Source organism: Myotis nattereri (assembly GCF_964212035.1).
Source record: "Myotis nattereri genome assembly, chromosome: 10".
Lineage (NCBI taxonomy): Eukaryota > Metazoa > Chordata > Mammalia > Chiroptera > Vespertilionidae > Myotis > Myotis nattereri.
The window spans coordinates 12274376-12301098 of NC_138085.1; the positions used below are offsets into that span (position 1 = coordinate 12274376).

Below are 26723 nucleotides of genomic sequence, written 5' to 3' on the forward strand. Positions count from 1 at the left end.
CTATGTGAGAGAGAAACTTCAATCAATTGCCTCCTGCATGCCCCTCACCCGGGATCAAACTGCAACCTAGGTATGGGCCCTGATTGGAAATCAAACTCCCAACCTTTTTTGGTTACAAGAGGACACTCAACCAATTGAACAACGGGGTCAGAGATCCATTGATATTTTTTAAAAATATATATTTCTTTATTGATTTCAGAGAGGAAGGGAGGAGAGAGAGATAGAAACATCAATGATGAGAGAGAATCACTGATCAGCTGCCTCCTGCACACCCCCTACTGGGGGTGGAGCCTGCAACCCAGGCATATGCCCTTGGCCTGGATGGAACCTGGGACCCCTCAGTCCGCAGGCTGATGCTGTATCCACTGAGCCAAGCCGGCTAGGGCTCCATTGACATTTTTAACCTAGACATCCTATGCCGTGGGAGAGCAGAGCTCAGGAAAGTTTTCTAGTTTCCATCAGTGTGAGATTGTACAGCTAAGTCCATGGAGAGGGAGGGCAGGTAAAGCTGGGGTGCTTCATCCAGGTCTAGGCGTCACCTGGCGGTGTGTCTGTGAAGCTCAGAAATGGCACGCCATGTTTCTGTGAGGACCTCCGTGTCTTTCCTGCACTTGTCACAGGGTCTGGCCCTACAGGGTGAAGGAGCACCAGCAGAGGGGAAATCAGCGCGCCCCTCACCGCCCCAGTCCCATGGGGGAGCGAGCAGAACCTGCCTGGAAGTGCAGCAGCTCCGGGTGGAGGCAGCTCAGGCTCCTAGTGACAGGACCCGGCGCAGATGGAGAGGCCGGGACGGTCCGGTCACAGCTCAGACTCCAGCTGACCGGGTCCTGCTTCCTGGCTCCACGCGGCGCCGGGGACAAGGCGGTACCGGCGGGCGGACCCAGCATCCTCCCAGGAGGCGAGCAGAGCTGGACTGCGGGCTGCGGCGCCTCCCGCGAGACCCAGTGCTTCAAGGCCCCGCCCCCGGCCCCGCGCGAAGCAGGACGGGAAATTCAGCGGAGTCCGTCCTTTGGTTTTAGAGCGAGAGCTAATGCCCGCGGTCCTCGGCTGCTGCTCGCCGGTTCTCGGGAGCGGGGGACGGAGGGGGAGGAAACGCTCAGCGGCGGCGGAGTCCAGGTGACCGACTCTGCTGTGGCCCCGGGGGCGCAGCCGGGCTCCCGCGCCTCGCGCGTCCCGAGTGACTCAGGCGAGGCCTGGCCGGTGGCGCTGCTGGTCGCCGCGTGTCCCTGACCCCCCACCCGACCGCCCCGGGCGGCGTGGCCTGGGCTCCGCGCCGCCCCTCCCCGCGCAGCCCCCGGCCTCCTTCCCAGCTGAGCGCGGTGTCTCCGCAGCTGCAGCTCAGAGCAGGCCCGCCCTGTGGCTGGCGCTGCTGAGGCCTCGGCTCAGCCCGCGGGTCTCGCTGACCCTGAGGCCCCTGACGCGGCCCTTCCGCCCAGACCCGGCTCCGGTGCCTCCTGTGCCTTCGGGTCCCCCCGAGCCGCCTCGGGTGCTCTTGGCAGGTCCCTGTTCCCAGGAAGCGAGGCCGCGGTCTCCCTGGGAGCGCATCAGTTCAATGCGGTGCTGTTATAGGGCCCCCAGGAAGCGCACACACAGTTGGGGCTGCAAAGATCTAAATATACTAATCAGCACAAAGTGGCCATTGTTCTGTGCAGGCGATCCTTTAATTACCGATTCTGTGGCTTCCTCTCAGAGTTAATATGTTGGTTAACCTGTTGACTAGAACATAGGAAGGCCGGCTGGATTTTGTGGTGTTTGGTGTAAGTTTTATAAGGCACTGTGGGGTGCACAGTCCTCTGCCAGGGGCTGTACCCACGTGAACACCAGGCAGTAGACAAAGAGGACATGAGAGACAGAGGCATATAGGAGAGTCTTTTTAAAAATATATTTTCATTTTTTTTTACGTAGAGGAAGGGAGAGGGATAGTTAGAAACATCATGAGAGAGAAACATAGATCAGCGGCCTCCTGCACACTCCCTACTGGGGATGTGCCTGCAACCAAGGTACATGCCCTGGACTGGGACCCTTCAGTCCGCAGGCTGTTCTCTATCCACTGAGCCAAACCGGTTAGGGCAGGAGAGTCTCTTTTGCAGGCCATGTAGCCATTGCTAACAAGGAGCCATCAGACAAAACAGTTCTTCAAAGTAGCTTCACACAGTGGCTGCGCCAAGCAGCCCTTGCTAATACAGTAGCAAACAGGAGCCATACCAAGCAGCCACCCACTGGCTGGTTAGTAACACGTTTATACTAACTTAGACACAAAGGCTTCCTGCCCAACAGTGACATCAGTATTTGGGTGATAGTAAGGTACTCCTGCCCAGTGTGTACAGTACAATCTCTGTGTCCTTGCTTAGATTGGCCTTGAACATCCCAATTAGGATTCTCCTGCTCAGATTGGCCTTGAACATCTGGCATACTCTGATTAGGCTCCCACAGGCACTATCTCAGTCATGGCCCAATTTAAACTGTTCTCAAAACTGACTTATCAGAAGGAGGAAAAAGTGTCATGAATGTGACATAACCGTTCTCTCAGGAATAACACTTAATTCACAGAAAACATAACTGCAACCCTAGAGGAGCTGCATGGGAACCACAGGCTTAGATATTTCAGCCAAGAAAGCTGCTGGTGCCAAAAAGATCTCAGAGGAGAAACGAAGTCATATTAAACTGTTTGTGATGTGAAAGCCCTTTCAAACACTGTTTTTAAAGGTTGTCTAGTGCTGACATGAATGTGTGTTTTGATTCCTGTATTTGAGGATTGCAGCTTAACCGCTATGCCACAAAACCGTTTTCCATATAAGAGTTGTTTGAGGCAGAACTGTCATCCACCTTCTACAATGGCCGAATTTGACTGGCTGTCAGTGACTGTTCGTAGAAATGTTCTGGAAGTAAGGGGTGAGGGCTCTTTCCACCCACAGCTCGCCCACTTCTTTGTAGTAATGAGCTGAACTGTAGTAGATTGTGTTCTTTCAAAGCCAGAACTGTTAAGTTTGCAAACAAGCATGACTGTTCCATCGCCAGTGATTTTGTTCATGCCTTGGTCTTTGGGGTTTGCACCAGAAATTGGCATTGCTTGCAATTACCTGTTTAGGTGGATTGAGGCTCACAATTAATGATGACATTGACTAGTTTCTTAAAGCACCAAGTGGGTCAACTTTTGATGAATTAGAAATGATATATTGTTTTTGTTTGTTTCATTTCAATATGCCAGTGATCTGTTAGGTGTGCTTTTTAAATGTTGTTCCAGCATTTGAACAGAAATGCCCTTAAATGTTGAGAGCCATTTACTATAAAGTAAAACTTGTCTAAATCCTTAAATGTGAAATGTGGAGAAATTAGTGAGTAGTAGTAGGAAATGTAGGATCAATATTGTCAGACATAAGTGCTTATCTCTCAGCCCAGTGATTTCCTACAGTTGATTTTGTCAGCAACTAACATGTAGCTGTAATGTTAATTATGTACTGATAGTGTAAGGTAACTATGAAATGGAAACTAATAACCTGAAAGAATCAGATCTGGAATGCCCGTTGATGTTATGGTTACTTGTACACCTACAATGTGATAGGATTGTATGACACTCATTTAAGGATTTATGGCTCTTCTGTAAACTTCTGATAATTTTCTTCTCATTTTGATTCCAACAGCTGGCCAGAATGTGTTTGAATTCATACAGAAATAATATTGATATCTGAAAGCCATGTTGAACTTCTCTGAAGAAAGGACAACAATGATTGCAGCTGGGGATTTGCAGGAATTTGTTCCTTTTGGTCGAGACCACTGCAGACACCACCCTAATGCTTTGAACCTTCAGCTTCGGCAGCTGCAGCCAGCCTCTGAGTTGTGGTCGTCTGATGGTGCTGCTGGCTTGGTGGGATCCCTGCAGGAGGTTACAATCCACGAAAAACAGAAGGTTTTATCAAGATTCTCAGTTTGCTTTTGAAATGTAGAGAGATTCGATCTACTTGTAATTTAAGGCTACCCAGATGCAACTGAGAAATGAGTATGATGCTACTTCTAGGGTATTGGTTAAGATTTGGTAATTTTCATGAAAGCTAAAAATAATGACCTTAATTGTATTACAGTGTCATGGCTGTTTAGACATATAACTCAGGGATTTATAATGAGAGTCACTATGATTATGGTCCATTTAAATCTCTTTTTCTTCATTTAGTACGTGGGACCAGATTTCATGTTATTTGATGGTTAGATAGTCGAGTTAGCAATGGTCCCTGCTGCCCAAAACTTACATATTTCTAGAGGAGAAAGGAAATGCCACATAAGTAAATACAGTACTAGTTTTTAAATAGGGGAATGAGAAGTAAGTGCATGTTAAACAGTCAGTCATTCTCATCTTAATTCCATTTCTGTATCCCTTTTGGGATACCAAAATTTCCAGGAGCGGAAGTCTGTAGTTAGGAATCCAAACCTTTCTCTGCCCTGTTCATTCTGATGGTTGGCACAAGGGCAGGAAGGTGAATGTATATGCAGTTGTGAAGCAGGGAAGTCTGCATGGTTGGTAAGCTCCCCCAGTGTCCCATGTGCACTTCACTGCCCCCTCTGCTTCACCCCCCATATGCTTCATATGTCTTTCGTCTCCCAAGAATGTTGGTTTAATTTTTGGATATATAGGTAAGGTCTAATTTTTGTTTATTTATGTTTTTGGCAGCATAAAATGGTAACGTAATAATAAAATACTTAATATAGAGAATTCTTGAGGTAAATTCCCATTTTTGAAATCCTGTAAGATACAGTATGATACATACACCCACACCCCCTCCTCTGTTAATCAGTGGCACCGAACCTAAGAGTTGGGCTTGGACTGAGCCTTACTCCACAGACAGAGCAGGAGACTTGTATCTGAATTGCTGTTCAATTTTAATTAATAAATCTTGCTCCATAATGTTGCAAAAGAAATAAAAACTGCTTAAACATGTCTTACATATGTAAATTTTTTAGGAAAGCTGGCAGTTAAGGAGAGGCAGAAGTGAAATTGGAGAAATGGATTATGACGAGGAACTCTATGTGGCTGGAAATATGGTGATCTGGAGCAAAGGGAGTAAAAGCCAGGCATTGGCTCTTTACAAGGCCTTTACCGTTGATAGTCCTGTTCAACAGGTGAGTTGATTTGAATTTTAGTATTTGATTGATTATTGAGTGGTTTTTTTTTAAAAAACAAAGCTTTTATCCTAATTTTAACAGAAATAATAAAAACAATATATAATGATCTCAGTAGCTAGATATATGTTTTAACATGTAGTGAAGATAATGGTAGGGAAATAAACATTTCATTTATTTTCTATATCATCATTTTTTTGCACTGTTCTTTGTCAATTTCATGGTAATGTTTAAACACTTGAGTAATTTAATTAGTTATTGCCGAGAAAATTTATGACTTAAATTTAAGGGTATAAGAATATATTAGCACATGATTATATTTGGTTGCAAAGTGTTGAATAAATAAAAATCAAGTTCATAGTAAAAATAGAGAGTACGGGAAAGGAAAAAAAAAATCTAATTTGCTGTCATTGCACATGCTTGGGTTGCTGGCTTGATCCCCAGTAGGGGGCATGCAGGAGGCAGCTAATCAAAGTTTCTCATCATTGATGTTTCTATCTATCTCTTCCTTTCTGAAGTCAATGAAAATATATTTATATATGTATTTATATTTCATAAATTTATATATAAATTTATATGTATATTTATTTATATGTAAACTACATACATTTCTAACTGATTATAAAAAAAAGAATAGAAACAAATAAAAATTAGTAATTAAAGGGACAGAATTAAGCATTTGCTCTGCCTTTTTAGGAAGCCTTGCAGTTCATCTCCAGTTAATAAAGGAAAACCGTTATTTAAAGTAGAATTCCAGCTAATAAATATAGAAGGACTGGTAGAATTTGAAAATCGCTATTCTGTGTAACCTCTTACTCCAGTGTAACCTCTGATTCAGACAAGGATTGTAAATGGGATAGTAATGCCATTGCGTGAAAGGTGTTAGCATGGCACCAAGGTGTCACCCAAAGTGAAGAAACAAATGCATCTCTACTTTGAAGCTGTATGTTGTTCTCCACCTCCACAACCTGGTGGGTTACCATCACTGATAGGTGACAGAGGACTCCTTTATACCTACAGCTGTAATGTGGCATGGAGACATGATGTCATCTACTCAGTTTTCTTCCCCCAAATATTTGATATGAATATGTAGACCTAACTTCCAGTTATAGGAAGTATGGGGGCTAGAGGATCAGTTTGTAAAATGAGATGAGGAATGGGTGGAGGTATAGATGAAACAAGAACCACCAGAAATTGAGAATTATTGAAGCTGGCTGTTGGAGATTTATTATGTTACTCTGTTTCCTTTGTATATATTTGAAATTTTCTATAATAAAGACTTAAAGAAAAAACCACTCTGAGATACAATTAGACAAATCCAGAATATGGGATAGTCTACATTCTGGTCTCCTTAAAGAGTTAGTCATGGAGAGAAACCAAGATGGCAGCATAGGTAAACACTGGAGTTTGCTGCCTCGAACAACCACTTCAAAAATACAACTAAAGGATGGAACGGACACCATCCAGAACCACAGGAAGGGTGGCTGAGTGGAAATTGTACAACTAGAAGGGAGAAGGAAAGAGAAAAGCATACCGAGACTCAGAGGAGACGCAGTATGGCAGTAAAATACTATGGTGCGGATGCATGCGGAGCGGGCTGGCGGCTGAGGGCATGGTTGTCGTTTTCAATCAGAAGGGAGTCTCAGGCTCTGAGCTCCAGTTCCAGGCAAGTTTCTAGGGACCCAGACTCATACGGGAGAAGCGGGACTGTCTGGCATAGGTCAGAACTCGAGGGCAGCTTTCTCTCCGAGGTGCTTGCAGCGATTACCAGGACATTGAGAAGCAGAGCCTCTGAGGGCTGGACTGAGAGCAGCCATAACTGCTAGCCCCACCCTGTTGATCCCGTGGGACCCGCCCCGCCTAAGCCCTGCAGGGAAGATTTTGCTGTATAGCATCAGGCAAAGGCTAGATTAGCACCTCCCTAGAGATCCAGGAGCCAGGAAACCCAGAGGTCAGAGTGGAACCATCCAGTTTGCAGCTCCATGGAACCATAAAGGACACACTCAGGGGGCAGACTCAGTGAGCACCAAAGCCCCATTGAAGCAAGTCTTGCCCCAGAGGAGTGTGTCCAGCACAGAAGTTCTCCCACTGCAGACACAGCTGATACTCACAGCCAATTGGCCTGGAGGTCAATTCCTCCCAGTGATAACTACAACAATCAAGGCTTAACTACAACAAGACTGTGCACAAAGACCACAAGGGGGTGCACCAAGAGTGTCCTCCTCAGGTAATTGGAGAGGCTGAACCACTGGGCCCTAGTGGACACTCAAAACAGAAAACCACTTTATCAACACAGGGAAGCATAAAAATGCGGAGACAAAGAAGAAGGACACAAATGACAGAAATGGAGGAAAGCAAACTACTGGATATAGAGTTCAAAACCACACTTTTAAGGTTTTTCAAGAATTTTCTAGAAACTGCCGATAAACTTAATGAGATCTATAAGAAATCTAATGAGACCCTCGAGGTTGTGATAAAGGACCAACTAGAAATTAAGCATACACTGACTGAAATAAAGAATATTATACAGACTCCCAACAGCAGACTCTCTAGCCTTGATTGCAACAATCACGTCCACGATTTGAAATATGAAGAAGCAAAAAACATCCAACCAGAAAAGCAAAATGAAAAAAGAATCCAAAAATACGAAGATAGTGTAAGGAGCCTCTGGGACACCTTCAAGCGTACCAACATCCGAATTATAGGGGTGCCAGAAGAAGAGAGAGAGCAAGATATTGAAAACCTATTTGAAGAAATAATGACAGAAAACTTCCTCTACCTGGTGAAAGAAATAGACTTACAAGTCCAGGAAGCGCAGAGAAGCCCAAACAAAAGGAATCCAAAGAGGACCACACCAAGACACATCATAATTAAAATGCCAAGAGCAAAATACAAAGAGAGAATCTTAAAAGCGGCAAGAGAAAGACAGTCAGTTACCTACCAGGGAGTGCCCATACGACTGTCAGCTGATTTCTCAACAGAAACTTTGCAGGCCAGAAGGGAGTGGCAAGAAATATTCAAAGTGATGAATGCCAAGAACCTACAACCAAGATTACTTTCTCCAGCAAAGCTATCATTCAGAATTGAAGGTCAGATAAAGAGCTTCACAGATAAGGAAAAGCTAAAGGAGTTCATCACCACCAAACCAGTATTATATGAAATGCTGAAAGGTATCCTTTAAGAAGAGGAAGAAGAAGACAAAGGTAAAGATACAAATTTTGAACACCAAATACACATCTATCAACAAGTGAATGTGAAAATCAAGTGACTAATCTGATGAACAGAATGAACTGGTGATTATAATAGAATCAGGGGCATAGAAAGGGAGTGGACTGGCTATTCTTGGGGGGCAAAGGGGTGAGGGGGATGTGTGAAGAGACTGGACAAAAATCGCACACCTATGGATGAGGACAGTGGATGGGGAGTGAGGGAAGTGGGTGGGGTGGGAACAGGGTAGAGGGGAGTTATGTTGGGAAAAAAGAGGAACAAAAGTAATAATCTGAACAATAAAGGTTTAATTAATAAAAAAAAAAGAACAGTAGTAGAAAGCAAAAAAAACAAAAGAGTCATGGAGGGAGAAAAAGGTGGGGCCTATTGTAGGTTAAAAGAGACTAAAGGACATCACCAAATGCAATATTTTTTGCACCATTTTGAATGAACTTTGATTGAGTCCTGGTTCTAGAAAATTGTCTTAAAAAAACATTTTGGGGAAAATTTGAAAAAGTTGCAAATGGACTGAATATTAGGTGATGTTAGAAAAATTTTTTCTTAGGCAAGATGATGGTTTTGTGGTGTATAGGAGAGAATATTTATTTTGGGGAAATGCATGATGAAGTCATGATGTGGGGGGTTTTCAGGTAGTCATCATCCCGCAGTCAAATCCCTCACATGCACATAAGCAGATATGGCATATTGGTAACCACTGTTAGATTTATTTGTTTATTTTTAAAACATTTTTTATTGATTTTAGGGAGGAAGGGAGAGGGAGAGAGAGAGAGAGAAACATCAGTAACATCAATGGTAAGAAGAGAATCATTGATCGGCTGCCTCCTGCATGCCCACTACTGGGGACTGAGCCCGAAACCTGGGTATGTGACCTGGACTGGAATCAAACCCAGGACCAGTCCGCAGGCCGATGCTCTATCCACTGAGCCAAACCGGCTAGGCCTTAACAACTGTTAGATTTAGATGAAACAGGTGTTCACTGTATTATTTCAACTTTTACTGAATATTTTTAGAATAAAAAGTTTTGGGGCGGGGGAGAATATATTTATAGCAGTTGAATTAATTATTGGGCTATTGACAAGAGATTTCAAGACTTTTTGACTAATGTTAAATTCCTTAGTGGTAAGCACTGCAATCTTGATACCTGGACATTGCTTTTGTGTTTTCCCCCATTAACTGTTTCCTGATGAACATTGTACCCTTCTAACAATATACTGGGAACGATAAACTGAATTATTCCTAAACTTGAGGGCATGTGTAAAAGCATTTCTGTCCAGGAGTGTTGAAGCCAGTGACCATTTTTTTAAAAATATATTTTTATTGATTTCAGAGAGGAAGGGAGAGAGATAGAAAGATAGAAACATCAATGATGAGAGAGAATCATTGATCGGCTGCCTCCTGCACGCCCCCTACTGGGGATTGATCCCGGAACCTGGGCATGTGCCCTTGACTGGAATCGAACCTGGGACCCTTCAGTCTACAGGCTAATGCTCTATCCACTGAGCCAAACCAGCAAGGGCCCCAGTGACCATTTTGATGATATTTCCGTCCCCCCCCCGTAACCATATGGTTAGTGTAGTTGTGAAAGTGGCATGATGATATCCAACAAGGGTTTTTTTTTAATATGTATTTTTATTTTCCAGAGAGGAAGGGAGAGGGAGAGAGAGATAGAAACATCAATGATGAGAGAGAATCATTGATTGGCTGCCTCCCGGGGATCGAGGCTGCAACTCAAACATATGCCCTGACCTGGAATCAAACTGTGACCTCCTGGTTCATTGGTCGATGCTTAACCACAGAGCCATGGTGGCCGGGCTCAAACTCATTCTTTGCTTCTATGTTTCCATCTTAAATTCTCCAAAGGATGATTGCATGTTTACTAGATTCCATGGATGTGCAGTTAGATGAATTGTCTCTTTTGTCTCCGTTATCTTAAGTCTGCTTGTAAATAGAACGATAAGATTTTTAATTTCAGTCCTTTTGGTCTGGAAAACATATTGTTCTTTAGTCTTCTTACTATATGCGGGAAGATATTTTATATTTTGGTTAGGAATCAATACCAGGTGTATGTGACTCAGATTTAGTTGAACAAATAAACAGATAACTAAAATGCTGTATGCAGATAAATTAAAATGCCACATAATACCTGTGTGTCCACAGTGTGGTGAGAGTCAGGGGACTGGCTCTGAAGGAAGGATTTCTCAAAGAAGTTGCTGATTGAACTGGAAGTTGGTAAAAGAAGGGCATTCTAGGCAGAGCGAATCAGCCAAACTATTTATGGAAAAACATGATGTTTTTAAGTTCAGAATGGATGTACACAAGGTTTGGGTGTGGAGAGATGCTTGCAGGTGCTGAGTGGATCCAAACTTAAGGGCCTTGTTTGTACCTGGGAACTTGAAATTTAAACTGTACACAGAAGGAGCCTGTCAAGGATGTTAAAATGGAAAGTACATCTTCAGTTCTGTATTTTGAGAAGATATGACTTTGGTGGCAATGTGTAGGATGTGTAGGATTGGCTGTAGAGTAGAGAGACTGTTGTCAAGGATACTGTTCTATGATAGTTCAGGGGAAAAAGATTGGCTCTGAAGAGAGAAGACAGAGATGAGAGACAGAGCTGAGGGAATGTGCAAGTCCTGAGACATCAGGAGTAAGGGAGAGTATGAAAATACTATTGGGGTGGGGTGGGGATGGGAGTGGCCCGGAAGAGATTAATGCGGGGAAAGGAGGACCTATGTAATACTTTCAACAATATAGATTTAAAAAATAAAAATAAAATAAAATACTATCTGCTTTTATAGACTGGGAGGTTGGGATTTCATAAAAGGAAGCTGAGTCAATAATAGGTACATGCCGGTTTTTCCTAAATTCAACAACCACAGATCAGACAATTCAATTTGAAACTGGACAGAGGGCTTGAACAGACATTTCTCTAAAGATATGTAAATGGCCAATGAGCATATGAAACAGTGCTCAGCATGTTTAATCATTAGGCAAATGCAAATCAAAACCACAGTGCGATACCATGTCATACCTACTGAGATGACTGATTTATTAAACAATGAAAAAAATAAGTGAGGATGTTGAAACTGGAACCCTGTGATTACTGGTGGAAAAGTAAAAAATGCCACTGTGGGAAACCATTTGCTGTTTCTCAAAATATTAAACCTAGGCAGGGTGGAGGGGATGAATGGGGGATAGAAAGGGACATCTATAATAATTTCAACAATAAATTTCAAGATAAATTAGGAGGGGGGGGAGTTAAACCTAGAATCACCATATGATCCAACAATTCCCCTTTTGATTATATATACACAAAAGACAGAAGCATCGATCAGATGCTCAAACCTCAGAGGGAAGGTAGGGGAGGGTGGGAGTAAGGGATCGAGGTCAACCAAAGGACTTGTATACATGCATATAAGCATAACCAATGGACACAGACCCAGGGGAGTGAGGTCATGAATGGGAGTGGGGTGGGGGGCAATTGGGGGATAAGGACATATGTAATTCCTTAATAAAAAAAATGTTGAAATAAAAGGAAAAGATTTGAAAGTGGGGACTCAGTCGAAAACCAGTGTTCATAGCAGCATTATTCATAATAGTTGAAATTGGAAACAACCCCAGTGTGTATGGAGAGATGACTGGATTTACAATATGTGGTATATGCCTACAATGAAATATTTAGCCTTTAAAATGAAGGAAATTCTGAGATGTGCTACAACATGGATGAACCTTGAGGATGTTATACCCAACATAACATAAATACTGTATAATTCCACCTTCATGGGGTACTTTGCTTTGAATAGGTAAATTCATAAGGACAGAAAATATAATAGAAGCTGAGGGAGGGAGAAAGGGGGAGTTGTTGAATTGGCAGTTTCTGTTTGGGATAATGGAAAAGTTCTGGAAATGGATAGCATTGAGGTTACACAACTTTATGAATGAATGTATTTAATGGTACTGAATTTGTACACCACAAAATGGTTAAAATGGTAAATTTTACATTATGTATATTTAACCACAATTAAAAAACCCATAAAATACCATGAAATAATTTCAAGTAAGTGATTGTTAGGCATGCTAGTGAAAGTTGAATGGCATTTCCTAGTTTATGTTTTGCAAGATGAAAGGGAAAGTTTAGTTTTTCTAAAGATATTTTTCTGACTGTCTAAGAATGATAAGATCATTAAGAAACCTGTAGGTTATGAATAGCTCTTCTGGTAATCTTTAGTTTTATAAAGGACATAAGGTCAATACAGGTTGAGCCACGGTTTGAGGTCACTTTTGTGGCAAGGCTTCTAGCTAGTAGATTTTTAAATGTTTGTCTACTCTTTTCTTAAAATTTATTTACACACATACTTTATCTTATAATATTTATCATTCATTTGTTTAATTTTATTTTACCTTTTTTAGTTCCCATGGTGCATGTGTTGAGTTGGTGAGAAGATAGTATATAGCTATATGTCATAATTATTTATTTATTTATTTTTAAAATCTTTCCTTTTGAAAGTATTATAGATGTCCCCCCTTTTTTATTGTCCCCTTCTAGCTCACCACAATTCTTATTTAGATATGATTTGTTAATAGGCTATTATTTAGATGCAATTCTTAGATAAGCATTTTGTTTTCATTTTAGGCATTTATCATATCACAGGGTAAGTCTGAAAAAGCCTACAATAAGTTTCTTTTTGGAATTTTATTGAACTTTTTGATTCCAAATGTATACCTCTTTTTTTGTTGTTCAAAACAAAATGAATAATGGTGGTTTTGTCTAAGCATTTTTATATTATTCATTAAAGGAAGAGTCCACATCTCTTTCCGTAGAAGGTGCTGTGGAGACTGTGGAAATGACAACAAAGAGCCTCACATCTCGTGGAGAAAGTGCTTTGGAGACTGGAAATGACAACAGAGGATTTAGAAGATCACTAAAGTCATTTAGGTGTTTTGATATTCCTTTCATTTTCCAGCATTGTGATTACTTAGTTTTTAAAATGTTTTAATTGATTTCAGGGACAGGAAGGGAGAGGGAGAGAGATAGAAATATCCTTGATGAGAGAGAATCATCAGTTGGCTGCCTCCTGCACACTCCCTCCTGGGAATAAAACCAGAAACCTGGGCATGTGCCCTGGTCAGGAATTGAACCATGACCTCTTGGTTCATGGATTGATGCTCAACCACTGAGCCACGCCTGCTGGGCCAGCATTGTGATTTTTTTTTCATATTCTTAGATCAACTTAATGTGAAAATGGAACTTGAATTGCTTTAATTGAATTTTTTTATTGTTTAAAGCAGCGGTTCTCAACCTGTGGGTCGTGAGCCCTTTAGGGGTCGAATGACCCTTTCACAGGGGTCGCCTAATACCATGGGAAAACACATATATAATTACATATTGTTTTTGTGATTAATCACTATGCTTTAATTATGTTCCATTTGTAACAGTGAAATTGGGGGGCAACGTAACATGAGGAACTATATTAAAGGGTCACAGCATTAGGAAGGTTGAGTTTAACACTGGTTTAAAGTATTACATATGTCTCCTTCTCCCCCCATCGACCTCTCCTTGATCACTCCCACCCCCCTAATTACAAGGAGGCATGATTTAAAAAATCAATATCTGTTTCTTCTTCTCGGGATTGGGAGTATTTACTGAATTCAGACCACCACCAGAAGGTGGAGTCTCACCTTTTGAACAGATCTTTATGTCTGAATCCTTTGGAAAGTTTCTCAGATGAAGGATGAAGACTTGTCACAGAATCTTAGTCTGGATACTTCTACACTTCTCTCACATACCTGCCATCTTTTTCCTACTTCACTGGGTCTCTGAGGAGCCTAAATGGAATACTCTGATGGGAGAAGGAATTCATTCACTTGTTGACGCCCCTTGTTCAGTTGGCAAGGTAAATACTGTGTGTAGAGTGAAAACTTCCAGGAGTGCTCAGGTGACTCAGACGTTGGCCTTAAGAACCCAGAGCATTTTTTGCAAAACACAGAATTGTTTGAAGATACTGGCTATGTAAGGGCTTGTGAGTCACCTTTGTCCTAAGATCAGCAGGAAGTCAGGAAACATGGTAAACACTGGGGGTGACCCGAAGAGCATTGCATGTTGACAGGCTGACTGCCTGCACTGTGGATGAAGGTCTATAACAATACCTGCTATGCTGTAACAATACCTACATTCTAGTAGTGCTTACAGTTCAGAGAATTGCAGTTGAGCTACATAAATTGTCAACAAGGCCAGGGAATCATGACCCCCATTAGTGATGAGAAAACCTGTCAGAGTGTGTTTCCAAGACCATGACGCTTGGTTAGCTGTGGGCTCTCTGCTGCACTTGTGCTGTCACTTTCTGTGTCTTTCAGGTTCCTAGTGGATCTATATTTAAATGGTGCCAACACTGCACTTTCACAGCCTTGCTAGCACTCTGTTTAAACGCTGAATTCTAAAGGTCACACACTTGGGTATTGTGACCCTTGATACTAAAATTGAATGGAATAAAAATATCAACATCTGAGTTAATATTACAGAACGTTTTCTAATTTTTGTGATCTTCCTTGAGATAAAGAAGTTGTATTCTGAGACATGGCACTTTTATTTTTTTTTATTTCTCTTAGGACAGATCATTACTATCATGAAAACTGTTTTATAATGAAATGATTTCCAACCCTAATAATGGGCTCTGGTATTTTTCACATATTTTATTTAGTTTTAAAACTTCACAGTGAGTTAACTGGTATTTCCCCATTTTCTGGAAGAAAATATTGAGGCTCTAGAGATTGTTTGTTCAAGATCAACAGCCAATAGGTAATGGAAGAGAACCGAGATCACAGTGTTTTTACAGTAGTTTCACCTGCACAACATCTGTCTAGCAAAAGTAGTTGAGGTTGCACTTACAATACTGGGCACAGGAAAGTCCAGAAATAGAATAAAGGGGCTCTGGATTTGATTATCTTTTTTCTCATAAGTATGTTTTTAAATGGGAAAGTTCTATTGATGAATGCTGTTGTGGGTAAATATTGGAATACCTTCCTAGTTATTTGTATTTTATATGTTCTTGTTGTTGTAGGGACTTAAAAATGGAGTTTTACTTAGATCATTACTGCAAAGATTACACAATGCTTTTCAGAACAACTGAAGAAGTATGCACACTTGATCAAGTTAAGCAACTGTGTCATTAAAGGTTTTGTGAACAGTATGGTGACATTTGCTTGTATTTTGATTATGTTTGGACTCTATGTTATAAACTCGCTTCTAAACAACATCAAGTACAGGCCAGCTGATGGGGTGTCAGGTCCTGTCACTTGTCTTGTACTCTCGTCCTTGAGGTCCCTTCCTTCCTCTCAGCCTCTCTCTCGCATCCTGTGTGTGTGTGTGTGTCTCTGTCTGTGCCACTGACCTGTTGTTCTGTCTGGAAGCTGAGTCCACCCCCTTTTCCTTACCACTTTAGCAAGTCTTGGTTTTGGTATGTTCTCCACTTTGTTCTGAGAGTGTTTTGATCTGAGAAAAGATATGGCATATCGTGCTACTTTATTGTAACTTCTAGACATAAGCTGTCAAGTGCCATGAGTGGGATAGATTTCCACCTTGACATTCCTGATACAACGATTCTAGTGTGAAGCCATCAAGGTTAGCAGCAAGAGTACTAAGCCCCATTGACTTCGGGGCCTCCTGATCCCATGTGTGCTCTGTGACCTGTCAACCTCTAGTATCGCCAGGTCCCTAAGCATTCTCTACCAGCAGCCCGAAGGATCTTTTGAAAATGTCAATATGATCACGTCTCTTCTGAAAACTGCCAGTGGTCTCCTATGGCTTTAGAAATGAGTCCCAAATCCTTAGCGTGTCCGTCCAGGCCGTCCATGATCCGACCTTAGCTCCTATTGCAGTCTTGTCTCTCCCTCACCCCTTTTCTGTGGTCACACTTTGAGATCCTCATTGGCATCACACTCTGCCAGCCCAGCTTAGAGCTGTGCCATGCCCTGTATCCCGACATCTCCCTCTGGAGTCGGTGGAAGGCTGGTGTACTTTCCGGCATCTCCCATCTTTCCCCTGTCCTGCTCTCTGCTCCCATTGTTTTTTGTTTTTGTTTTCATGTTTGGTGTTGTTGTTGTTTTGCAATACCATGAAATGCTACAACCTTGTCCACCCTCAGGAGTTTTAAGGATCTCATTCAGTGTGGAAGCTGAGAATTATAAGCAGCAGAATAGTGATGAAGCTAACAGTAGGGACTTGTCTTTCTCACAAAAGAACAAGTCAACAGATAGGTGGATCCAATATTGAATTCAGCTGCTCAATGATGTCAGGGTAAGCTCCCAGCATCACCGTGAGGAAAAAAATCCTCTCCTCGCTGTTGTGCTTTATATCAGGGAGGAACATAGTGTCTCAGAAATCAACTATGAGACTCTGGCGTGAACCCTTGGGCAGAACGGGCCAAATTGCAAGGGACATGGGGCAGTTTAGTGTCAAAGTGCTCCCGAAGGAGGTGCCTCAGCCCAGGAGGAGGTGGTGAGGGGAAGGGCAGTGGGGACCTGTCGGATGGAGAGCTTCCTGTTTCTACTGTGATCACTAAGGGCCCCGTACATTTCTTCTGTGTGGACTTGTGGAGGACAGGTGTCCCGAGATTCAGCGATGACTGTTTCACAGTCATGACTGTTTTGAAGTACCCTGTCTCATAGGGTCCATATTATCCACATAGAACTGGTTAAACATATATGTTTTTATTGATCTCAGAGAGAGGAAGGGAAGAGGAACAGAGAGAGCCGGGGGTGGGGGTGGGGGTTGGTCAGTGAGGAGGCTGGGGAAGGGGAGAGAGAAACATCAATGATGAGAGAGCATCATCAGTCCCATAGCTCCTAGCGCGCAACCCCGGTACAGGCGCTGACTGGGAATGAATCGGGGATCTCTTGGTTCCGGGGTCCACGATCAAGCACTGAGCCACGCCAGTCGGGCAGCCACATATCAATTTAAAATGAAACTTTTTTTTAATTCAAATTTAGTAAAACTTAAAATTCACTGAGACATTTAGGTTTCTCCTGTTGGATACCTGAGGAGTGTTGGCTTGGTGTATTGACCAGCTAGCTGGTTTTCCTTGAAAGCAAATATGAAATGAAAGAAAGGAAATGTGTCTCCCCTCAGAGCAAGAGTACTGCTCACATGAGAACGATGAGCTTTGGATGATTGGGCCACAGCACTGAATGGATCCCTCTTGCACAGCATGCCTCCTTTTGAAATACTCACCAGTGGCATTCCTTTGTCCTTTTCTGCTTAGAATTTTCTGACATGGTGGTTTTCATTTTAATTATAGATTGTTCCAGTGGTGGTGTCAGTGAACTATGGCCCCTCGGGTAGAACCAGGGCTGTGTACCTTGTTTCCGTACCGTCCTGTTCCAGTGGAACCATTTCCTCTCCCTAAGCTGAGTTTGACTGGTGAGTTAAATACTGGGCTCATGGAGGAAGGGAAATGATTCAGGAAGTGTTTAGTGGAGGGAGTTGTTTTGAGTTACTCCTGTTGCAACCAAAGCAATGCTCTTGCTATCCCTAGTGATTTTAAGTATGGTTGAGAGCTAGTCTACTGGTTGTTTCTGGCCAAATAGCAAATGCAGCTAAACGGCGAGGGAAGTAGAATGCCCCCCATTAAGTAATTTTTCCTTTCCTGAGACCATTTCAAGATACAAATTGGCACTTGGGAAAGTTTAGAAAGATATGATTGAGTCTGGCCAGTGCTGCACGGTGGTCGAGCATCCGCCTGTGAAGCAGGCAGGAGTGCACAGTTGGTTTGATTCCGGGTCAGGGCACAAGCCTGGTTGCAGCCTGGATCACCAATAGGGGTCGTGAAGGAGGAAACCGATCCATGCTTCTCTCTCATGGTTTACATTCCTGTCTCGCCCTTTCTCCCTCCCTGAAATCAATCAAAGTGTATTTTTTTAAAATATATACTGAGTCTAGCCCCGGCTGATGGGGCTCATTGGATGGGCATCTCCCCTTGCACTGAAAGGTTTCCGGATCAGTTCCCAGGGAGGGCACGTGGCAGGGTTTTGCGGTCAGTTCCATGTCAGGGTGGGCAGGAGGCGGCTGGTGCACCTCTCATCTGTGTTCTCTGCCTCTCCCTTCCTCTCTCTACTGTCTATGTCTATATATTGGAGGTATGATCCTTGTGTCAACCAGAACCTATACATGAAGCAAAATGAGAAGAAACTGTCACTTCTGGTAGTTTCACTGCTGACAGTTCGCCAGTGTGAACATTCTGGTGTATATATTTCCAGATTTTATTTCCCCATTTTATCAGTGTATACGTAGTTATCAGAGGAAATTAAATGTTTCAAAACTTATTTTAAAACTGTATTATACAGTGAGCACCTTCCATGTCAGCATATATGTGTACGTCTCTGTGTGTGTGTGTGTATGGAATTATGTGTATGTACGTGAGAAGACATGGTCTACACGTGTTTTTAATAAACAACCTTATTTATTCAAAAGGAGTATTTAACTTAATGGGAAATAGTCTACATAAATAGGTAGGTACTTTAGAAATTATCCTTATTTACTATTATAAATGTACAGTTGGGATGTATTCCTCTGAATTATTGAAGATAATCGCCTAGAACTCTTCTGACAGCACGAGAGAAGGCTTCCAGCGCAGCCAGTAGCTGGCTCCATAATGGCTTCAGGTACTGCCTCGAGCCAGGCCTGGCCAGGGCAGGGCCTCTCGTTGGACCAGGCTCTGGCCCCTGAGCAGGCCCTTCCTCTGCCTCCGGAGAGCTCTGGAGCACTGGGCGTGGACGTGGAGCAGGAGAAAGAGACACATTGACTCACACTCCTGGCTTTCCTGTGACTTAGTGCAGACAGGAAAGATGCCACCACCTTTAAGGGAACTCCAGCCCATGAGCCTGCCCTCCCCCGATGATCTGCCCAGATGATCATTCTGCCTCACCTTGTTGAGTTGCCTCGGTGGGCTCAAGGTGCTGCAGCGCCAACCATAGATTTTGGGTTTGGCCCACCAGGTTTGGGCAGGGGAATTGATGGGCACCAAGGCCTGCTCTACCTCGAAGAAGGCGGAGGGAAGGGGCTGCCCCAAACCCTGGACATGGTCCAGCCAGGTCCCCACCATCGCAGCAAAGGCCCTGGGGAGAGGCAGGTGGGCAGCAGATTCTGAGTCCTGCTCTTTCCTTCCAGTCTGCCCTCCCATGGTACACTTGTTTAGATCTGAGCTTCTGTGCAGGTCTCCCATGACCACCCATGGGAGAGCACCATGGTAACCCCGGCCCTTGTGTGGCTGTCATGGTTGTAGCAGTTGTGGGATCCAGCAGGTTCAACACGGAGTCTGTGTGAGACTCTTCTTCCCACTGGCAGCTCACCTAAAGGTCCAGTGCACTGCCCACCCCCACCCTCCAGGCCCTGGGCATCTGGGCTGAGGACTGAGACAGGCTTGTGAGCACCCTGCTCACCACAGTCCTGTTCTGAGCCTGGCCACCGGGGTCAGGGGAGATGGATATGGAGAGGGGCAGGCAGAGCGGGGTGGGTTTGTGGGGGGGGAGGGGACTGTGAGGGACCAATCAGCACAGCGTCCCCTCTGGGTCTACAAGGCCCGGGACCCCACTCACTGTCGTCTTTGACTCCTATCCTCTTGGAATAGAAGACTCCAGAGCCCAGGCCTTTCTTGGGAATCAGATGATGTATAAGATTAGGGTTCTGCCAGGCACTCTCCATCCCCCACCCACCACAGTCCCCACGATGCTGACTCTGAGGGCCCTCCTTCTGGACCCGGAGACCACTCACTTTATGACTTGGTCCTGCGATGTGTCAGCCCGGTCATTCTAAACAGGTGTGCATCCAGATGGAAAAATCACTCTGATCGCATCAGCCCTGATGGATGGTGGACACGAGCTGTGAATGATGGTGAGCGTGACTGCTGGACCCAGTGCCCAGAACTGAGGCCCAGGGATTGTGTCTGCTTCATTCCTTGAGTCAGGCTAAGTGTCTCCAAAAGTGCGTGCACATTGTCGAGTAAAGAAACTCCAACCAGGAGCATGCCATACATCTGAGTGGGCCTGGGCTCCTGCTCTCCCCAGAAATCCCCAGTGTGGTTACACCAAGGACCAGGACCGGCTAGGTGAAATCTCACACTGCTTAACAGGTTGCTTTGCATGTGCTTTTCCAACCTCTGATGCCACAGGCCGCTGATGGGTGTGTCAGAGTTCTTTCCGTGGGACAGAGTGAAAGAATTGCCAACAACAACTGCTGCACATCCAGCTACCCTGTCTGCAGAGCCAGGGAGTAGGTGAGACCTGCCATGGCTTGTCCCCACAGTAGTGCTATGAGGTTCCCCCCCCAGCAACCCACTTTTCAGAGGAGCATCCTGAGACTCGGGAAGATGTGGTGACATTTTCATGCCTCACAGCTAGCAGTGGGCAGAGTCACGAGTGTATGCTCACCTAGATAGAAGCTCGTCCAGGAACCGTTGGGCTCTGCAGAAGGCCAGCGTGGAGACGTGGGGGTGATTTCCCCTGGGAAAGCTGGTACCGTGGCCATGGCAAGATGACCGACAGGACACAGTTCACACGACATCTCTCTCTGATATTGCTACAAATATATGAGGAGCGTGTCTTTACCGTCCCATGTAGCTGGACGGGGGCGGGGGGTCCTCATTTCTTTGTCTTGGGGCAGTGGGACACTAGGGAGAGTCCTGGGAGGGTATCTGTGGAGTCCTCAGATTTGAGTGTGGGTTCTGGGCACTGCCAGGTTGTGTTGGGGTTTTGGGTGTAGAGACCCTCGAGGCCAGCTCTCACCTCAGACAGGCACTGGTCTGTGTCGTCAGCCTGGTGCACCTGCACCCTGACCCCGTAGGTGGTGTAGTCGGGTCCATGGGCCAGCACCTCAATGATGTCCTCCTTGGAGCTCTGCAAAGACAGAGTGGGTACTGAGCCAGGAGGCATCAGGAACCTTCCACCCAATCTGTGGTCCTGTGTCATGGCAGACCTAGCCTATGAGGACAGTGAGGATGTTTCTGGCAGCCCTGCTGAGCTTGCAACAATTGATTTGTGTCAAGGTGTAGCCACAGTGAAAGCCTGAATGACTGAGGAAAACTCTGTCCTTTTTGGGATGATATGGAGTTGGGTCAGGCCACAGCTCCTGAGCTGGCCACACTGCAATGGTTTGTCGTCCTCTGTGAGGTGATAGGTTGCAGAGAAAAGTATTCAAGGCCTTTATCCCTTCCTACACCCCTAACCCCCACCCCCGCTTCCCCCTCCCCTTTTTTTTCCAATACACAGCACTATCAAGTGGGATGATGTGTATAGCTTGGAGAAGGTCTGCAAGGACAGTCGGGCTGGGGCTGGTCCACAGGATACTTTGGGCAGGGATTTCATCAGTTGAAAGGAGCATGAGGCAAAGAGAGCAACAGATGCTTTCTCTCTGATCCCAAGAAGCACAGGAAGAAAGACTGCTTTTCTCCCCTACCAGGGAGCTGGTCGGGAGGATTGAAGGTGCAGATCACTTTGGGAGCGGGCCTGTGAGAACTTGAGGCCCCAGATTTGTGTCTGACTTCTGGTCCCACCCCAGTCACCTCAGGGTCCTAGGTGTGGGCCAGCTCTCACCTCAGTTTGGCACTGGATGGTTTTCCTGTCCTGACGCACTTGTCCTTTGTACCCGTTGAGGGCATAAGTGAACCTGTCAGCCAGCACCTCGACGCTGCCCTTGTTGGAGCTCTGCAAAGACAGAGCCCGCTACCGGGCCAGGAGGCATGAGGGGCCCGGGCATTACCAGTGGGGAAGATGCCCACCACCCATTCTGCTCCCCAGATCAGGCAGAGAGGGGCATCTGCAAAGACCTCCAGGCAGGGAGTGAAGTTGATGACCCCTTGAGCACCCCTGCGATTTAACAAGTGGGTAGCAGAGCTCTGACCCCAGCACTCAGCTTCCCTTCCTGTGAGCCATGACCTGGGCAGTGAACATGACACACCCTCCAACACCCTCCAGGCTTCTGACACTTACCAACCTGCTCCTTAGCCCAGGTTGAGCATCCCTCATCCACCACTTTCTTCACCTCACCATCCCGGACACACACACACACACACACAAACACACACACACACACACACACACCTGGGATGAGGGGTAAGAGGTGTGGGCTCCCCAGGTATGACCCCCAGTTGGCGCACAAGTGTGAGCTGAAAGGGCCTGCCCTTGGTTACCTGTGTGTGCCTCGTGCCAGAGGGCGAGGGGTATCAGTGGTGGCGCTTGCGCCTGTTTCCCCAGCAACAGAAACATCTCTTGCCCTGGGCTTTCTTCTTCCCAGAGCTTCGGAAGAACGGGAAGCAACAGAGAGACATCCTGGTCTCCTGACCTTCTCCACTCAAGTGAGCTGGAAAGGAAGTTGTCTCTAGAAGAGGCATGGGCAAACTTTTTGACTTGAAGGCCACAATGGGTTCTTGGCAGGCTGTAAGATAAGCATGGATAGAGTGTTTGTGTGAACTAATGTAAATTCAAAGTAAACATCATTAAATAATAGGGTGCGGTCTTTTTTTTTTTTTTTAGTTTTATTATTTCCAAAGGGCCAAATCCAGCCCGCGGGCCATAGTTTTCGCATGGCTGTCCCAGGTGCTGGGACTTGGAGTGTCCCATGGGGTAGTGGCTGTTGTGGTCGGGAAGGGCTCATTCCAAGGGTGAACTTGGGCTTGTCAGGTATTTAAAACGCTTGGAAGATTGGGGCTTCCCTGGGCCTTGCTCTGTGGGGGCAGCCAAGGAGTCACTTTCCCAAAGGGTGGGACTTGTCCAGCCCCTGGTTCCTGGGAGAAACCAGGAGAGTGGAGAGGCTCCATCATGTCGCCACCTGGGACCAAGAGCCCCAGTGAGAGACCAGTAGCCCCAGTGTGGGCGCCTTCCCTGTGCGGGGCTGGTCCCCTGTCATTGTGGGGCAGGTTGCATGTGCTCCCTGGACGTGGAGGAGTGGTGGCTGCTGAGCTGACAGGAGGCAGCTGGGGACAGAGTTCCCGCCATACCCCAGCAGGGCCCCCTGTCTATTAAGCCAGGAAGTGAGGGGTCCTGCTTCTCTGGGGCTTGTGTCTCAAGCCAGGGGACAAGACGGATCTGTAGTACCCAGAAAGTTAACTACCTGGTCAAATAGGGTGTGTGTGTGTGTGTGGGGGGGGGGGGGGTGAGCAGGGGAGGTTGGAGAATCGAGCTGAGGGAAGGGAATGGGCATGGGCAGAGCTTATTCCAGGCCTATGAATATGTGTCTAGGAGGGTAGTCACCACGTGAGCCCATATACAACTTGGTGTTTATTTAGCAGTGTCTTCAGTGCAAGGATGATGATTAAATTGTGGTTGGTTGGTTGGGTGGGTGGTTGGGTGGGTGGGTGGGAGGTTGGTTGGTTTGGTCTCAGAAGAAATAAGAGGTAGAGACAATCGTCAGTCTTTACTTAGAGCCCAGCAGTGGCCTGACTGGGTCTTGGCTGGTAGGGCCTGTCCTTCTCAGGCTGAGTTTGGAAGTGTTCTGAGAGAGATGGCAGCACTTCTCCCACCTGTGAGCTGAGGCTGGTTTCCTTGCTGCCTAGCAGCTGGCTGTCCGAGGGGCTTAGTGGTAGGAATGATTCACACACAGCTCCCTTCCTCACTGGGGAGAATAGGTGACATGTGGCTCTCAGTCCTTGCACTAAACTAATGTCAGGTTGGGGCAGACCCTACATGGAAGTATTTCAGCTTCACAAACCATTTGAGTGAGTTAAATAACAACTCTTATGTTTTTTTAATTTTTAAGGCAGAAAATACAGCCACATTTTAATTTGATGTTTACAAGAGTTGATTTTCACACCCCCAAAATTGGCTTCAGCTGAAGTTTTCCATACCTGGGAAGTTACTTGTTGAATTTTAATAAAAGTGACATATGGTGCTCAACACATCTGTATTTTCTGAGCCTTTTCACACCAATACAAAGAATATGCAATTGATGTTTTAAAAAGATAGTGCTAAATTTACTAATTTGGGTTATAGTACAGTTACTAAGAAATGTTTAATAGTATCTACCAAAATGTTATAGGATAAGGTTTATAGAGGTTGTATATTTTTAAAATGAGTAGTATTATAAAACTGTGTTTACATTTTTGTGAAGTTTTGTACCACAAAGTTTAAAACAAGGAAAAGTTTATTATTGCTGAGATATTTAGGAACATTGTAGAAATCTGAACCTACAATTATTTTTTGAAGCCTTTGAAGAAACCTTATTTAAGAGGTCTAATTTTACCCTCATCCTATAGATGCAGCTAGGAGACCCCGAAAGGGTAAGTGAAATCCCCAAGACCACAAGCTATTAATAGCAGAGATCAAATGAGAACCCAGGGCAAGTGCTCATTCTATTTTTCCTGTCAGCCTCTGTAGACCCAGTTGAGGTTAGAACCATAGAGCTGTGACTTAGGAGATCTGAATCCTTTAAAAATCTTTTCTGTATACATATGTTTCTCTTAGGAGTCTTGATAGTATTATTTAATTACTAGAGTCCCAGTGCATGAATTGGTGCACATTGAAAGGAAATTAATTAGAAGAAATATTGTAAGATCACTATTTGCTCTTTCTCAATAATAGAAGTGTATACCAAATTCACGATCAACAATGACAGATGGAAACACATGCAACTGGCGCCAGAGAGATAGATAGATAGATAGATGTAGATATAGATATAGATATAGATATAGATATAGATATATAGTTATAGATATAGATATATAGATTTTTGCTTACTTAGACCTGCTTTCTGATTAGGTAAACTTTTTCCAGCTTGGTGAAGTGCCCCAGTTTCTTTTTCAGGATATTGACAGCAAAACAGCATAAATACCAAAATGAAAGCAGATTATTATTGTGGATCATGCAGAGATAACAAAGGGAGAAATATTTAACTATAACCCCGTTTGACTATATTCCGTGCAGTGAGAAAACCTGAAGTCATGTTCAGGCTCTACCATTTCTTGCTTCTTTTCAGTTGGGTCAATTTTTAAAACATTCTAAATCTCCATTTTCTGGCTAATGAAATGAAAACAGGATTCTACCGAGTCTCCTCTCTACCTATTCCGGGACTTCAGTGAGGATCAAATGAGATGAGGCACATGAAAACACTTTAAAGACATTTGGTGAAAGTGTAAAATGTTTGCACCTGGCTATAAAGCAAGTGGGTGAAGAAACTCCAAGGAGGCTAGTCGCTGGGGAGAGGAAGCCTGGCATTACTATGTGACATCATTACCTGGTGCCCACAGCCACCATTTCTGTGCTGGGCTGGCCTGTGGGCTTTGTGCCATGGGTTCGTGGCGGGGCCTGTGTCCCACTTGGGAAAAGCGGAGTGTTGCTTGTGGACTCTGGGTGCGCAGTGCCCTTCCTCTGTAAAGGGCCAGTTCAGGTCACAGCAGCTCCAGTATTGAACGTCTGCCCCTGGTGGTCAGTGCTCTTCATAGCGAGTGGTCAGGTGGTGGAATCCTTAGCACATTAGCCTTTTATATATATGGATTTGCAATAAGAACGGCAAAAACCGTTTTTAAAAAAGTTATTGTGGCTCATGTCTGAAGTTTATCAAATCTGAAACTTTACTGTAGATATCAGCCTTCCAATGAGGAATTCTTCAAATACAGCCTGAGCTGTGGACCCTGAGGCATCCTGCCTAAGAGGCTCTCTTCAGGGTTGCTGACCCGCCCCATCCCCTACTGCGCCTCTAACCCCTGCCCATTATTTTTTCCAAGCAGACCCAGCATCTCCAAAGCCCAGTGTTCTCATTCAGGAGCTGTTGGAGTGCAAGAATGCATTTTAAAGGATATTTCACAACCCAAAGCACTTTTTAAGCTTCTCAAAGATAAGTGGATGGTCACTGAACATGGATGCAAAATGCGTTTTACACCAAAAAAAGTTACTTAAATGTGTTTTAGAAGATTTTTTTCATTATCAAAATAATATAGGATCATTAGAATTTTAAAAAGAATAGTATAAAGTAAAGGCAATCACTTCTTTCCACTATCCAAGGTTAACCACTGTCAACATTTCAAAGTATTTCCTTTTGTCTTTCGTACATTTATATATCTAGATACCTTTTTGAGGTGATACAATTAATTCATTTATATTAATATATGTTGTATTGACTTCAGAGAGGAAAGGAGAGGGAGAGAGAGAGGTAGTAGTAATATGAATGATGAGAACGAATCATTCATCACCTGCATCCTACATGCCCCCTACTAAGGATGGAGCCCCACGTACTCTGACAGGGACTCCATGTATGACCTCCTGGTTCATAGATCAAGGCTCAACCAGTGAGCACGCCTCCAGGGCAAGATGATACTATTTGTTATGTGTGTATCCTGATTTGTTTTCTCTTAGTTATGGTGTTTTCATTCCACTGCATCTATAACCACTTTTTTCCCGTTTATGAA

At 44.5% G+C, this 26723-nt stretch overlaps 1 long non-coding RNA gene across 2 annotated transcripts in view; it reads left to right on the top strand.

Annotated features, from left to right (window-relative positions):
• The first annotated feature begins 973 nt into the window (after positions 1-973).
• The window catches only part of LOC308526483, a 60365-nt gene continuing 34615 nt past the window's right edge, over positions 974-26723 (top strand). The window contains exons 1-5 of one of the 2 annotated variants that reach the window (XR_013996549.1): positions 974-1116; positions 3642-3907; positions 4954-5112; positions 13134-13273; positions 17631-17752. This is a non-coding gene — a long non-coding RNA (uncharacterized lncRNA). The remainder of the gene's footprint in view (positions 1117-3641; positions 3908-4953; positions 5113-13133; positions 13274-17630; positions 17753-26723) is intronic. The other variant, XR_013996550.1, reaches the window with a different exon arrangement.